Source organism: Pseudophryne corroboree, chromosome 2, assembly GCF_028390025.1.
Source record: "Pseudophryne corroboree isolate aPseCor3 chromosome 2, aPseCor3.hap2, whole genome shotgun sequence".
Lineage (NCBI taxonomy): Eukaryota > Metazoa > Chordata > Amphibia > Anura > Myobatrachidae > Pseudophryne > Pseudophryne corroboree.
In genome coordinates, this window is record NC_086445.1 from 210,812,578 (window position 1) to 210,827,409 (window position 14,832).

A 14,832-nucleotide genomic window follows, 5' to 3' on the forward strand; every position below is an offset into this window, starting at 1 on the left:
TCTGGAGGAGGGGCATAGAGGGAGGAGCCAGTGCACACCAGATAGTACCTAATCTTTTTTTAGAGTGCCCAGTCTCCTGCGGAGCCCGTCTATTCCCCATGGTCCTTACGGAGTTCCCAGCATCCACTAGGACATCAGAGAAAAAGGCATAGCGAAAACATAACAAAAACTTGTTGAAAACGCTCACAATTAAATACCGTGCGGTCAAATTAGTGGCAGTTTTCCATCTATCGGAAAACTCTGCATTAATGGAATAACCCCCTCAAAAGGACATGACACAGCTCAATATGCTGCATTGTAATTGAATTCACTAAACCCGACCTGGGGGGATTGGGGGGTTTCTTAAACCTTCGTGAGCAGTAAATTGGAGATGTTGTCAATAGCAACCAGCTTCTAGCAATCATTTGCAAAGAGGAAAAAGGTACAATCTCACTTTGCGCTCCAAATGTCCACAAGATCCAATGGGCCTCACAAAGGATAATGATGATATTCAAACAAACATGGAACATAAGGACATAAAACACAACATAGTGTAATACTGTATGATTAATAAAGTTCTTTCCACTGTGCAAAAGGGGAAATAGGTGATGGTAGATGATCCCCATAGAAGGCCAACGTCCACCTTCTTAAAGGGTCACCCAAAGTGATATCATAGGAATGTGATCACAAATTCTTACATATATGCTTACTTGTATAAATGAAGTATAAAGCGCATAAAGGTTTCTTTAAGACCTCTGATGACTCTTCACGCCATATAGTTGATGTAAAGAAAGCAAAAAGGGAGCAAATTAGGGCAAAAAAAACCCTTTTTATTTAGAATAAGAAAATGGATGAACAACCAGCCGTACCATAGCAGAAACAATTATGAAAATCAGCTGACACAATATGACCCGGGTATCAATAGGTCATGTATTCACCTCTATGGATTACACTGATTGGACACCAAATACACATTATTTCAATGCTCTGCGGAGTCTTTATCAAGATTAACAGTGTGTATAACACCACCACTGGTGTGCAACCTTCAACATGCTATCAGCTGAATTTAGCACACCCATCTTCAACAACAAAATAAGCGAGACTTTAAGAACATAATGTAAACAGTGGAAAGTCTCATTTCACACTGGAGGAAGTGAATTTCAGATCTGTTCCCCACACCTATCAGACCATGCATTCAACATTTCCTTAACCATACACAGAAGTAAACAAAACTAATTGACTTATTAATAATACCACTTGTTCCCAGAAGCCAATTGCTCAAACCTTGGCAGCTTGTGGCTAGTTGGCTACACCGCTATCATCCCCTGTAAGGAGATACGCAATCCATACATTACTGGTAAGGTAGATATTATAATAATCACCCTTCTAGAATGCTGGCCAATTGATTGTGTGATCTGTACGGGTGTGGTTTATTTAATATCATCCAGACCTTGAAACTCTGCTGCATCTCCAAGTGCATTAAGAAAATAAGAATTTACTTACCGAAAATTCTATTTCTCATAGTCCGTAGTGGATGCTGGGAACTCCGTAAGGACCATGGGGAATAGCGGCTCCGCAGGAGACTGGGCACAAATAGAAAGCTTTAGTACTACCTGGTGTGCACTGGCTCCTCCCCCTATGACCCTCCTCCAAGCCTCAGTTAGGATACTGTGCCCGGACGAGCGTACACAATAAGGAAGGATTTTGAATCCCGGGTAAGACTCATACCAGCCACACCAATCACACCGTACAACCTGTGATCTGAACCCAGTTAACAGTATGATAAACAGAGGAGCCTCTAGAAAAGATGGCTCACTACAACAATAACCCGATTTAGTTAACAATAACTATGTACAAGTATTGCAGACAATCCGCACTTGGGATGGGCGCCCAGCATCCACTACGGACTATGAGAAATAGAATTATCGGTAAGTAAATTCTTATTTTCTCTGACGTCCTAGTGGATGCTGGGAACTCCGTAAGGACCATGGGGATTATACCAAAGCTCCCAAACGGGCGGGAGAGTGCGGATGACTCTGCAGCACCGAATGAGAGAACTCCAGGTCCTCCTCAGCCAGGGTATCAAATTTGTAGAATTTAGCAAACGTGTTTGCCCCTGACCAAGTAGCTGCTCGGCAAAGTTGTAAAGCCGAGACCCCCTCGGGCGGCCGCCCAAGATGAGCCCACTTTCCGTGTGGAATGGGCTTTTACAGATTTTGGCTGTGGCAGGCCTACCACAGAATGTGCAAGCTGAATTGTATTACAAATCCAACGAGCAATAGTCTGCTTAGAAGCAGGAGCACCCAGCTTGTTGGGTGCATATAGGATAAACAGAGAGTCAGATTTTCTGACTCCAGCCGTCCTGGAAACGTATATTTTCAGGGCCCTGACTACGTCCAGTAACTTGGAGTCCTCCAAGTCCCTAGTAGCCGCAGGTACCACAATAGGCTGGTTCAGGTGAAACGCTGAAACCACTTTAGGGAGAAATTGAGGACGAGTCCTCAATTCTACCTGTCCGTATGAAAAATTAGGTAAGGGCTTTTATAGGATAAAGCCGCCAATTCTGACATGCGCCTGGCTGAAGCCAGGGCCAATAGCATTACCACTTTCCATGTGAGATACTTTAAGTCCACAGTGGTGAGTGGTTCAAACCAATGTGATTTTAGGAACCCCAAAACCACATTGAGATCCCAAGGTGCCACTGGAGGCACAAAAGGAGGCTGTATATGCAGCACCCCTTTGACAAACGTCTGAACTTCAGGAACTGAAGCCAGTTCTTTTTGGAAGAAGATCGACAGGGCCGAAATTTGAACCTTAATGGACCCTAATTTTAGGCCCATAGACAGTCCTGTTTGCAGGAAATGCAGGAAACGACCCAGTTGAAATTCCTCTGTAGGGGCCTTCCTGGCCTCGCACCACGCAACATATTTTCGCCAAATACGGTGATAATGCTGCACGGTTACATCCTTCCTGGCATTTATCAGGATAGGGATGACCTCATCCGGAATGCCTTTTTCCTTCAGGATCCGGCGTTCAACCGCCATGCCGTCAAACGCAGCCGCGGTAAGTCTTGGAGCAGACAGGGTCCCTGCTGGAGCAGGTCCCTTCGTAGAGGTAGAGGCCACGGGTCCTCCGTGAGCATCTCTTGAAGTTCCGGGTACCAAGTCCTTCTTGGCCAATCCGGAACCACGAGTATAGTCCTTACTCCTTTCCTTCTTATGATTCTCAGTACCTTGGGTATGAGAGGCAGAGGAGGGAACACATACACTGACTGGTACACCCACGGTGTTACCAGAGCGTCCACAGCTATTGCCTGAGGGTCCCGTGACCTGGCGCAATACCTGTCTAGTTTTTTGTTGAGGCGTGACGCCATCATGTCCACCTTTGGTTTTTCCCAACGGTTCACAATCATGTGGAAGACTTCTGGGTGAAGTCCCCACTCTCCCGAGTGGAGGTCGTGCCTGCTGAGGAAGTCTGCTTCCCAGTTGTCCACTCCCGGAATGAACACTGCTGACAGTGCTATCACATGATTTTCCGCCCAGCGAAGAATCCTTGCAGCTTCTGCCATTGCCCTCCTGCTTCTTGTGCCGCCCTGTCTGTTTACGTGGGCGACTGCCGTGATGTTGTCTGACTGAATCAGCATCGGCTGACCTTGAAGCAGAGGTCGTGCTAGGCTTAGAGCATTGTAGATGGCTCTTAGCTCCAAGATATTTATGTGAAGTGATGTCTCCAGGCTTGACCACAAGCCCTGGAAATTTCTTCCTTGTGTGACTGCTCCCCAGCCTCTCAGGCTGGCATCCGTGGTCACCAGGACCCAGTCCTGAATGCCGAATCTGCGGCCCTCTAGAAGATGAGCCCTCTGCAACCACCACAGAAGAGACACCCTTGTCCTTGGAGACAGGGTTATCCGCTGATGCATCTGAAGATGCGATCCGGACCATTTGTCCAGCAGATCCCACTGGAACGTTCTTGCGTGGAATCTGCCGAATGGAATCGCTTCGTAGGAAGCTACCATCTTTCCCAAGACTCTTGTGCATTGATGCACTGAGACTTGCCCCGGTTTCAGGAGGTTTCTGACCAGTTCGGATAACTCCCTGGCTTTCTCCTCCGGAAGGAACACCTTTTTCTGGACTGTGTCCAGAATCATCCCTAGGAACAGAAGACGTGTTGTCGGAACCAGCTGCGATTTTGGGATATTTAGAATCCAGCCGTGCTGCCGTAGCACTATCTGAGATAGGGCTACTCCGACTTCCAACTGTTCTCTGGATCTTGCTCTTATCAGGAGATCGTCCAAGTAAGGGATAATTAAAACGCCTTTTCTTCGAAGAAGAATCATCATTTCGGCCATTACCTTGGTAAAGACCCGAGGTGCCGTGGATAATCCAAACGGCAGCGTCTGAAACTGATAGTGACAGTTTTGTACTACAAACCTGAGGTACCCTTGATGAGAAGGGTAAATGGAGACATGGAGGTAGGCATCTTTGATGTCCAGAGACACCATATAGTCCCCCTCTTCCAGGTTCGCGATCACTGCTCTGAGTGACTCCATCTTGAATTTGAACCTCTGTATGTAAGTGTTCAAAGACTTCAGATTTAAAATTGGTCTCACCGAGCCGTCCGGCTTCGGTACCACAAACAGCGTGGAATAATACCCCTTCCCTTGTTGCAGGAGGGGTACCTTGATTATCACCTGCTAGGAATACAGCTTGTGAACTGCCTCCAATACTGCCTCCCTGTCGGAGGGAGACGTTGGTAAAGCAGACTTCAGGAACCGGCGAGGGGGAGACGTCTCGAACTCCAATTTGTACCCCTGAGATACTACTTGCAGGATCCAGGGGTCCACTTGCGAGTGAGCCCACTGCGCGCTGAAATTCTTGAGACGGGCCCCCACCGTGCCTGAGTCCGCTTGTAAGGCCCCAGCGTCATGCTGAGGACTTGGCAGAAGCGGGGGAGGGCTTTTGTTCCTGGGAAGTGGCTGCCTGTTGCAGTCTTTTTCCCCTTCCTCTGCCCCCGGGCAGAAAAGAGGAACCTTTTGCCCGCTTGCCCTTATGGGGACGAAAGAACTGAGCCGGATAAGACGGCGTCCTCTTATGTTGAGAGGTTACCTGGGGTAAAAATGTGGATTTCCCAGCAGTTGCCGTGGCTACCAGGTCCGATAGACCGACCCCAAATAACTCCTCCCCTTTATAAGGCAATATTTCCATATGCCGTTTAGAGTCCGCATCACCTGACCACTGTCGCGTCCATAATCCTCTTCTGGCAGAAATGGACAGCGCACTCACTCTTGAAGCCAGAGTGGAAATATCCCTCTGTGCATCTCGCATATATAGAAATGCATCTTTTAAATGCTCTATAGTCAACAAAATACTGTCCCTATCCAGGGTATCAATATTTTCAGTCAGGGAATCCGACCAAGCCACCCCAGCACATCCAGGCTGAGGCGATTGCTGGTCGCAGTATAACACCAGTATGTGTGTATATACTTTTAAGGATATTCTCCAGTTTTCTGTCACCTGGTTCCTTGAGGGCGGCCGTATCAGGAGACGGTAACGCCACTTGTTTTGATAAGCGTGTGAGCGCTTTATCCACTCTAGGGGGTGTTTCCCAACGCGCCCTAACCTCTGGCGGGAAAGGGTATAATGTCAATAACTTTTTTGAAATTCAGTTTTTTATCGGGGGAAACCCACGCTTCATCACACACCTCATTTAATTCGTCTGATTCAGGAAAAACTACAGGTAGTTTTTTCACACCCCACATAATACCCTTTTTAGTGGTACTTGCAGTATCAGAAATGTTTAACACCTCTCTCATTGCCGTGATCATGTAACGTGTGGCCCTACTGGAAGTCACGTTCGTCTCCTCACCGTCGACACTGGAGTCAGTATCCGTGTCGACGTCAGTATCCACCACCTGAGGTAACGGCCTTTTTAGAGACCCTGATGGTTTTTGAGACGCCTGGACAGGGACCAGCTGATTAGTCGGCTGTCTCATGTCATCAACCATCTTTTGTAAGGAGCTGACACTGTCACGTAAATCCTTCCATAAAGCCATCCACTCAGGTGTCGACTCCTTAGGGGGTGACATCTCTATTATAGGCAATTGCCCCGCCTCCACATCATTTTCCTCCTCATACATGTCGACACAAACGTACCGACACACAGCACACGCACAGGGAATGCTCTGATAGAGGACAGGACCCCACTAGCCCTTTGGGGAGACAGAGGGAGAGTATGCCAGCACACACCAGAGCGCTATATATAGATATAGGGACAACCTTATAATAAGAATTTACTTACCGATAATTCTATTTCTCGGAGTCCGTAGTGGATGCTGGGGTTCCTGAAAGGACCATGGGGAATAGCGGCTCCGCAGGAGACAGGGCACAAAAGTAAAGCTTTCCGATCAGGTGGTGTGCACTGGCTCCTCCCCCTATGACCCTCCTCCAAGCCAGTTAGGTACTGTGCCCGGACGAGCGTACACAATAAGGGAGGAATTTTGAATCCCGGGTAAGACTCATACCAGCCACACCAATCACACCGTACAACTTGTGATCTAAACCCAGTTAACAGTATGATAACAGCGGAGCCTCTGAAAGATGGCTCACAACAATAATAACCCGATTTTTGTAACTATGTACAAGTATTGCAGATAATCCGCACTTGGGATGGGCGCCCAGCATCCACTACGGACTCCGAGAAATAGAATTATCGGTAAGTAAATTCTTATTTTCTCTATCGTCCTAGTGGATGCTGGGGTTCCTGAAAGGACCATGGGGATTATACCAAAGCTCCCAAACGGGCGGGAGAGTGCGGATGACTCTGCAGCACCGAATGAGAGAACTCCAGGTCCTCCTTAGCCAGGGTATCAAATTTGTAGAATTTAGCAAACGTGTTTGCCCCTGACCAAGTAGCTGCTCGGCAAAGTTGTAAAGCCGAGACCCCTCGGGCAGCCGCCCAAGATGAGCCCACCTTCCTTGTGGAATGGGCATTTACATATTTTGGCTGTTGCAGGCCTGCCACAGAATGTGCAAGCTGAATTGTATTACACATCCAACTAGCAATAGTCTGCTTAGAAGCAAGAGCACCCAGTTTGTTGGGTGCATACAGGATAACAGCAAGTCAGTTTTCCTGACTCCAGCCGTCCTGGAACATATTTTCAGGGCCCTGACAACATCTAGCAACTTGGAGTCCTCCAAGTCCCTAGTAGGTGCAAGGCACCACAATAAGCTGGTTCAGGTGAAACACTGACACCACCTTAGGGAGAGAACTGGGGACGAGTCCGCAGCTCTGCCCTGTCCGAATGGACAAACAGATATGGGCTTTTTTTGAGAAAAAACCACCAATTTGACACTCGCCTGGTCCAGGCCAGGGCCAAGAGCATGGTCACTTTTCATGTGAGATGCTTCAAATCCACAGATTTGACTGGTTTTAAACCAATGTGATTTGAGGAATCCCAGAACTACGTTGAGATCCCACAGTGCCACTGGAGGCACAAAAGGGGGTTGTATATGCAATACTCCCTTGACAAACTTCTGGACTTCAGGAACTGAAGCCAATTCTTTCTGGAAGAAAATCGACAGGGCCGAAATTTGAACCTTAATGGACCCCAATTTGAGGCCCATAGACACTCCTGTTTGCAGGAAATGCAGGAAACGACCGAGTTGAAATTTCTTTGTGGGGCCTTCCTGGCCTCACACCACGCAACATATTTTCGCCACATGTGGTGATAATGTTGTGCGGTCACCTCCTTTCTGGCTTTGACCAGGGTAGGAATGACCTCTTCCGGAATGCCTTTTTCCTTTAGGATCCGGCTTTCCACCGCCATGCCGACAAACGCAGCTGCGGTAAGTCTTGGAACAGACATGGTACTTGCTGAAACAAGTCCCTTCTTAGCGGCAGAGGCCATAAGACCTCTGTAAGCATCTCTTGAAGTTCCGGGTACCAAGTCCTTCTTGGCCAATCCGGAGCCATGAGTATAGTTCTTACTCCTCTACGTCTTATAATTCTCAGCACCTTAGGTATGAGAAGCAGAGGAGGGAACACATACACCGACTGGTACACCCACGGTGTTACCAGAACGTCCACAGCTATTGCCTGAGGGTCTCTTGACCTGGCGCAATACCTGTCCCGTTTTTTGTTCAGACGGGACGCCATCATGTCCACCTTTGGTATTTCCCAACGGTTTACAATCATGTGGAAAAAACTTCCCGATGAAGTTTCCACTCTCCCGGGTGGAGGTCGTGCCTGCTGAGGAAGTCTGCTTCCCAGTTTCCATTCCCGGGATGAAACACTGCTGACAGTGCTATCACATGATTTTCCGCCCAGCGAAAAGTCCTTGCAGTTTTTGCCATTGCCCTCCTGCTTCTTGTGTCGCCCTGTCTGTTTACGTGGGCGACTGCCGTGATGTTTTTCCCACTGGATTAATACCGGCTGACCTTGAAGCAGAGGTCTTGCTAAGCTTAGAGCATTATAAATTTACCCTTAGCTCCAGTATATTTATGTGGAGAAAAGTCTCCAGACTTGATCACACTCCCTGGAAATTTTTTCCTTGTGTGACTGCTCCCCAGCCTCTCGGGCTGGGCTCCGTGGTCACCAGCATCCAATCCTGAATGCCGAATCTGCGGCCCTCTAGAAGATGAGCACTCTATAACCACCACAGGAGAGACACCCTTGTCCTTGGATATAGGGTTATCCGCTGATGCATCTGAAGATGCGATCCGGACCATTTGTCCAGCAGATCCCACTGAAAAGTTCTTGCGTGAAATCTGCCGAATGGAATTGCTTCGTAGGAAGCCACCATTTTTACCAGGACCCTTGTGCAATGATGCACTGTTTTTAGGAGGTTCCTGACTAGCTCGGATAACTCCCTGGCTTTCTCTTCCGGGAGAAACACCTTTTTCTGGACTGTGTCCAGAATCATCCCTAGGCACAGCAGACGTGTCGTCGGGATCAGCTGCGATTTTGGAATATTTAGAATCCACCCGTGCTGTTGTAGCAGTATCCGAGATAGTGCTACTCCGACCTCCAACTGTTCCCTGGACTATGCCCTTATCAGGAGATCGTCCAAGTAAGGGATAATTAAGACGCCTTTTCTTCGAAGAAGAATCATCATTTCGGCCATTACCTTGGTAAAGACCCGGGGTGCCGTGGACAATCCAAACGGCAGCGTCTGAAACTGATAGTGACAGTTCTGCACCACGAACCCGAGGTACCCTTAGTGAGAAGGGCAAATTTGGGACATAGAGGTAAGCATCCCTGATGTCCCGGGACACTATATAGTCCCCTTCTTCCTGGTTCGTTATCACTGTTCTGAGTGACTCCATCTTGATTTGAACCTTTGTAAGTGTTCAAAAAATTTTTTTTAGAATAAGTCTCACCTAGCCTTCTGGCTTCAGTACCACAATATAGTGTGGAATAATACCCCTTTTCTTGTAGTAGGAGGGGTAATTTAATTATCACCTGCTGGGAATACAGCTTGTGAATTTTTTCCCATACTGCCTCCTTGTCGGAGGGAGACCTTGGTAAAGCAGACTTCAGGAGCCTGCGAAGGCGAAACGTCTCGACATTCCAATCTGTACCCCTGGGATACTACTTGTAGGATCCAGGGGTCCTGTACGGTCTCAGCGCCATGCTGAGAACTTGTCAGAAGCGGTGGAACGCTTCTGTTCCTGGGAATGGGCTGCCTGCTGCAGTCTTCTTCCCTTTCCTCTATCCCTGGGCAGATATTATCTTATAGGGACGAGAGGACCGAGGCTGAAAAGACGGCGTCTTTTTCTGCAGAGATGTGACTTAGGGTAAAAAACGGTGGATTTTCCAGCAGTTGCCGTGGCCACCAGGTCCGATGGACCGACCCCAAATAACTCCTCTTCCTTTATACGGCAATACACCTTTGTGCCGTTTGGAATCTGCATCACCTGACCACTGTCGTGTCCATAACATCTTCTGGCAGTTATGGACATCGCATTTACTCATGATGCCAGAGTGCAAATATCCCTCTGTGCATCTCGCATATATAGAAATGCATCCTTTAAATGCTCTATAGTCAATAAAATACTGTCCCTGTCAAGGGTATCAATATTTTTAGTCAGGGAATCCGACCAAGCCACCCCAGCTCTGCACATCCAGGCTGAGGCGATCGCTGGTCGCAGTATAACACCAGTATGTGTGTATATACTTTTTATGATATTTTCCAGCCTCCTGTCAGCTGGTCCTTGAGGACGGCCCTATCTATAGACGGTACCGCCACTTGTTTTGATAAGCGTGTGAGCGCCTTATCCACCTTAAGGGGTGTTTCCCAACGCGCCCTAACTTCTGGCGGGAAAGGGTATACCGCCCATAATTTTCTATCGGGGGGAACCCACGCATCATCACACACTTTATTTAATTTATCTGATTCAGGAAAAACTATGGTAGTTTTTTCACATCCCACATAATACCCTCTTTTGTGGTACTTGTAGTATCAGAAATATGTAACACCTCCTTCATTGCCTTTAACGTGTGGCCCTAATAAGGAATACGTTTGTTTATTCACCGTCGACACTGGATTCAGTGTCCCTGTCTGTGTCGACCGACTAAAGTAAACGGGCGTTTAAAACCGCTGACGGTGTTTTTGAGACGTCTGGACCTGTACTAATTGTTTGTCGGCCGTCTCATGTCGTCAACCGACCTTGCAGCGTGTTGACATTATCACGTAATTTCCTAAATAAGCCATCCATTCCGGTGTCGACTCCCTAGAGAGTGACATCACCATTACAGGCAATTGCTCCGCCTCCTCACCAACATCGTCCTCCTATATGTCGACACACACGTACCGACACACAGCACACACACAGGGAATGCTCTGATAGAGGACAGGACCCACTAGCCCTTTGGAGAGACAGAGGGAGAGGGAGAGTTTGCCAGCACACACCAAAAAACGCTATAATTATATAGGGACAACCTTATATAAGTGTTTTCCCTTATAGCATCTTAATATATAAGCATATCGCCAAATTAGTGCCCCCCCTCTCTGTTTTAACCCTGTTTCTGTAGTGCAGTGCAGGGGAGAGCCTGGGAGCCTTCCCTCCAGCCTTTCTGTGAGGGAAAATGGCGCTGTGTGCTGAGGAGATAGGCCCCGCCCCTTTTTCGGCGGCCTCATCTCCCGCTCTTAACGGATTCTGGCAGGGGTTAAATATCTCCATATAGCCTCCGGAGGCTATATGTGAGGTATTTTTAGCCAAAATAGGTATTCATTTGCCTCCCAGGGCGCCCCCCTCCCAGCGCCCTGCACCCTCAGTGACTGCCGTGTGAAGTGTGCTGAGAGGAAAATGGCGCACAGCTGCAGTGCTGTGCGCTACCTTTAGAAGACTGAGGAGTCTTCTGCCGCCGATTCTGGACCTCTTCTTACTTCAGCATCTGCAAGGGGGCCGGCGGCAAGGCTCCGGTGACCATCCAGGCTGTACCTGTGATCGTCCCTCTGGAGCTGATGTCCAGTAGCCAAGAAGCCAATCCATCCTGCACGCAGGTGAGTTCACTTCTTCTCCCCTAAGTCCCTCGTTGCAGTGATCCTGTTGCCAGCAGGACTCACTGTAAAATAAAAAACCTAAGCTAAACTTTTCTAAGCAGCTCTTTAGGAGAGCCACCTAGATTGCACCCTTCTCGGCCGGGCACAAAAATCTAACTGGCTTGGAGGAGGGTCATAGGGGGAGGAGCCAGTGCACACCACCTGATCGGAAAGCTTTACTTTTGTGCCCTGTCTCCTGCGGAGCCGCTATTCCCCATGGTCCTTTCAGGAACCCCAGCATCCACTAGGACGATAGAGAAATAAGTGTTTCTCCCTTATAGCTGCTGTATTGTTAATCACCCGCCAATTAGTGCCCCCCTCTCTTTTTTACCCTGTTTCTGTAGTGCAGGACTGCAGGGGAGAGTCAGGGAGACGTCCTTCCAGCGGAGCTGTGAGGGGAAAATGGCGCCTGTGTGCCGAGGCGATAGGCTCCGCCCCCTTCTCGGCAGCCTTTCTCCCACTTTTTTGTGAAAATCTGGCAGGGGTTAAAATTCATCCATATAGCCCAGGAGCTATATGTGATGTATTTTTAGCCAGCCAAGGTGTTTCTATTGCTGCTCAGGGCACCCCCCCCTAGCGCCCTGCACCCTCAGTGACCGGAGTGTGTAGTGTGCTGAGAAGCAATGGCGCACAGCTGCAGTGCTGTGCGCTACCTTGTGGAAGACAGGATGTCTTCTGCCGCCGATTTGCCGGACTCTTCTTGCTTCTGGCTCTGTAAGGGGGCCGGCGGCGCGGCTCCGGGACCGAGCTCCAAGTGCTGGGCCTGTGAGCTGTCCCTCTGGAGCTAATGGTGTCCAGTAGCCAAGAAGCCCAATCCACTCTGCACGCAGGCGAGTTCGCTTCTTCTCCCCTTAGTCCCTCGATGCAGTGAGCCTGTTGCCAGCAGGTCTCACTGAAAATAAAAAACCTAAACTAAAACTTTCACTAAGAAGCTCAGGAGAGCCCCTAGTGTGCACCCTTCTCGTTCGGGCACAAAAATCTAACTGAGGCTTGGAGGAGGGTCATAGGGGGAGGAGCCAGTGCACACCAGGTAGTACTAAAGCTTTCTATTTGTGCCCAGTCTCCTGCGGAGCCGCTATTCCCCATGGTCCTTACGGAGTTCCCAGCATCCACTAGGACATCAGAGAAAATAGGTGCAGTGCCACCCTTGAATTTTCAGGTGAGACATTGTTCCAGACCGAAATGGCATAGCTCAAATAATAGGAAAAGACAATGGAGACTATTTGGAGATTTTCATTCATGATGTTTATTTCAACTTCATCAGTTTATTCAAATCTTCAAAATAGTTTTTATTCTACAATTGTTTTTAGTATATATAAAAAAAATCCACAAGTGCACCACAGTGTATTAAAGATATGGACTGTTAAATGCCCTTTATCACATCAGTTATAATCGTCAACACAGTATGGACTGACTAGGCCCTGCTTAAAGATAGCTATAGCCTTTGCTGAAGAATGTATAAACCCCTTATTAATTACTGAGGCCTAAATGTCTGCTAACAGTTGAACTGCACGTACACTGCCTGTTGCTGCAGAGCAACACAAAATATAATCCAAACCTACGATCTTTGGAAAAGCAGAATAAAAGTGATTTCATCGAGCAGCTAATCCCATACACAACACTAACAGAACTGGATCCCTGAAAGGTCTTTGTTACGTTTGTCATTTAAAAATGGACACAAACATGTGTATTTAACCTTGGTGTATCGATAGTAACATATATAGATATTAGTGAATAGAAGTTTATTTTACACCCAAACTAAATTTAAAGGGGTCACAATGCACATGACAGATGCACTTCTTTTCCAGAGCCAAAGACTACTTTTATTCGTTCTCAATGAATTACCATTTAATACTGTACTACAAATAGATCGTTTTATGGTCACCAGATATCCAGTAGCACAGTGTTATCCTAGGTCTGGCCTGACCAACCCAGCTGTTCTGAAACTACAAATCTCAGCGTGCCCTGACAGTTTTGTCATTAGGGAATGCTAATACTGCAGGATGGCATGCTGAGATGTGAAGTTTCAGAATAGCTGGAGAGCCATAGGTTGGGGTAGATGCTAGAATCAAGTGGCCTAAAGGACCTAGGATGTCAGGAGGAGACACATCACCAAGGGGAGGAGCTAGGCCAGCAGGATAGTAGTTCTACTATCCACGCCACCAACTACTGCCTTTAGTAACCCGGTGGCGAGCCCACATTTTGAGTACCCTATTCGGGCATGGCTCCTCCCCCTGGTGACGCAAGAGGTCCCTTACCCAACTTGGATTTAGAACTAACCATAGGTTGGCCAGGCCCTAGACCCAGGCTAATTAAAAGTAAATTGATCAATAGAAATCAGCTGCTGTGCATGGCTTGTGGCTACAAATAAATAGCAAATTGATGGAAAAGTTAAACAGCATTATATATTATAAATTTAAAATTGATCTGTATTTAGGTCAGAAACTTAAAGACTTCTTTTTAATGATAATGCCCCTTTTAAAGTTATATAGAAAGTAATTTGAGGTGCTTACGAAGCAGATGGGCTCTAACTGTAGACGCTCTCACCATGCTGTAAAAAGCAAAGTAACTTGTAAATGGAAGCCCATTCATTAACATCACATGCAATACATTGTTATTGCACGCTGAGTAAAGACACTATGCCGCCAAATCAAAGCTTGGGGAACATGCACCTAATGGGGTTATGGGTAATGTATATTGACCTAACAGGCCCTAATAATTGAACAAACCTTTTTAGCATTCTTGCTTTATTTATTTTACACTCCCTAATAGTAAAAGCATAGCCACCGGTTTTGGAGAAAACTCATAAGCTACATGGCCATAAAGTATTAAATTGTTAAGATGTTATTGTTCTTTTTACATAATAAATCAGAATCCATTCCAAGATAGTGGCAAAGCAATCCTGCTGTGCACACTATAATGCATGCTAAAGCTACCTGTGGAACTACAAGTCTCATTGTGTCTTACTAGCCCCAGCTTTACCTACCATAAAGTGTGAATCTCATCTGTTTTCCCATCACTAACTCCTGTTTTCCATTTAGCATGGTCTTCATAGAACGCATTTGACCGTCTTATTAAGACTGCATCTAAATCACTGGACAGCACAGCATAGACCAGGGCTGGCCAAACCGGTCCTCGAGATCTACCAACAGTTCATGTTTTCCAGGCCTCCTGGAGATCTGTAGAATTGTCAGTTAGGAATGAATGCATCACATCTTAATTAGTAATGACTACACCTGTGCACCCGCTAGGTGGTCTGGAAAATGTGAACCGTTGTTAGATCTCGAGGACCAGTTTGGCCAGCCCTGGCA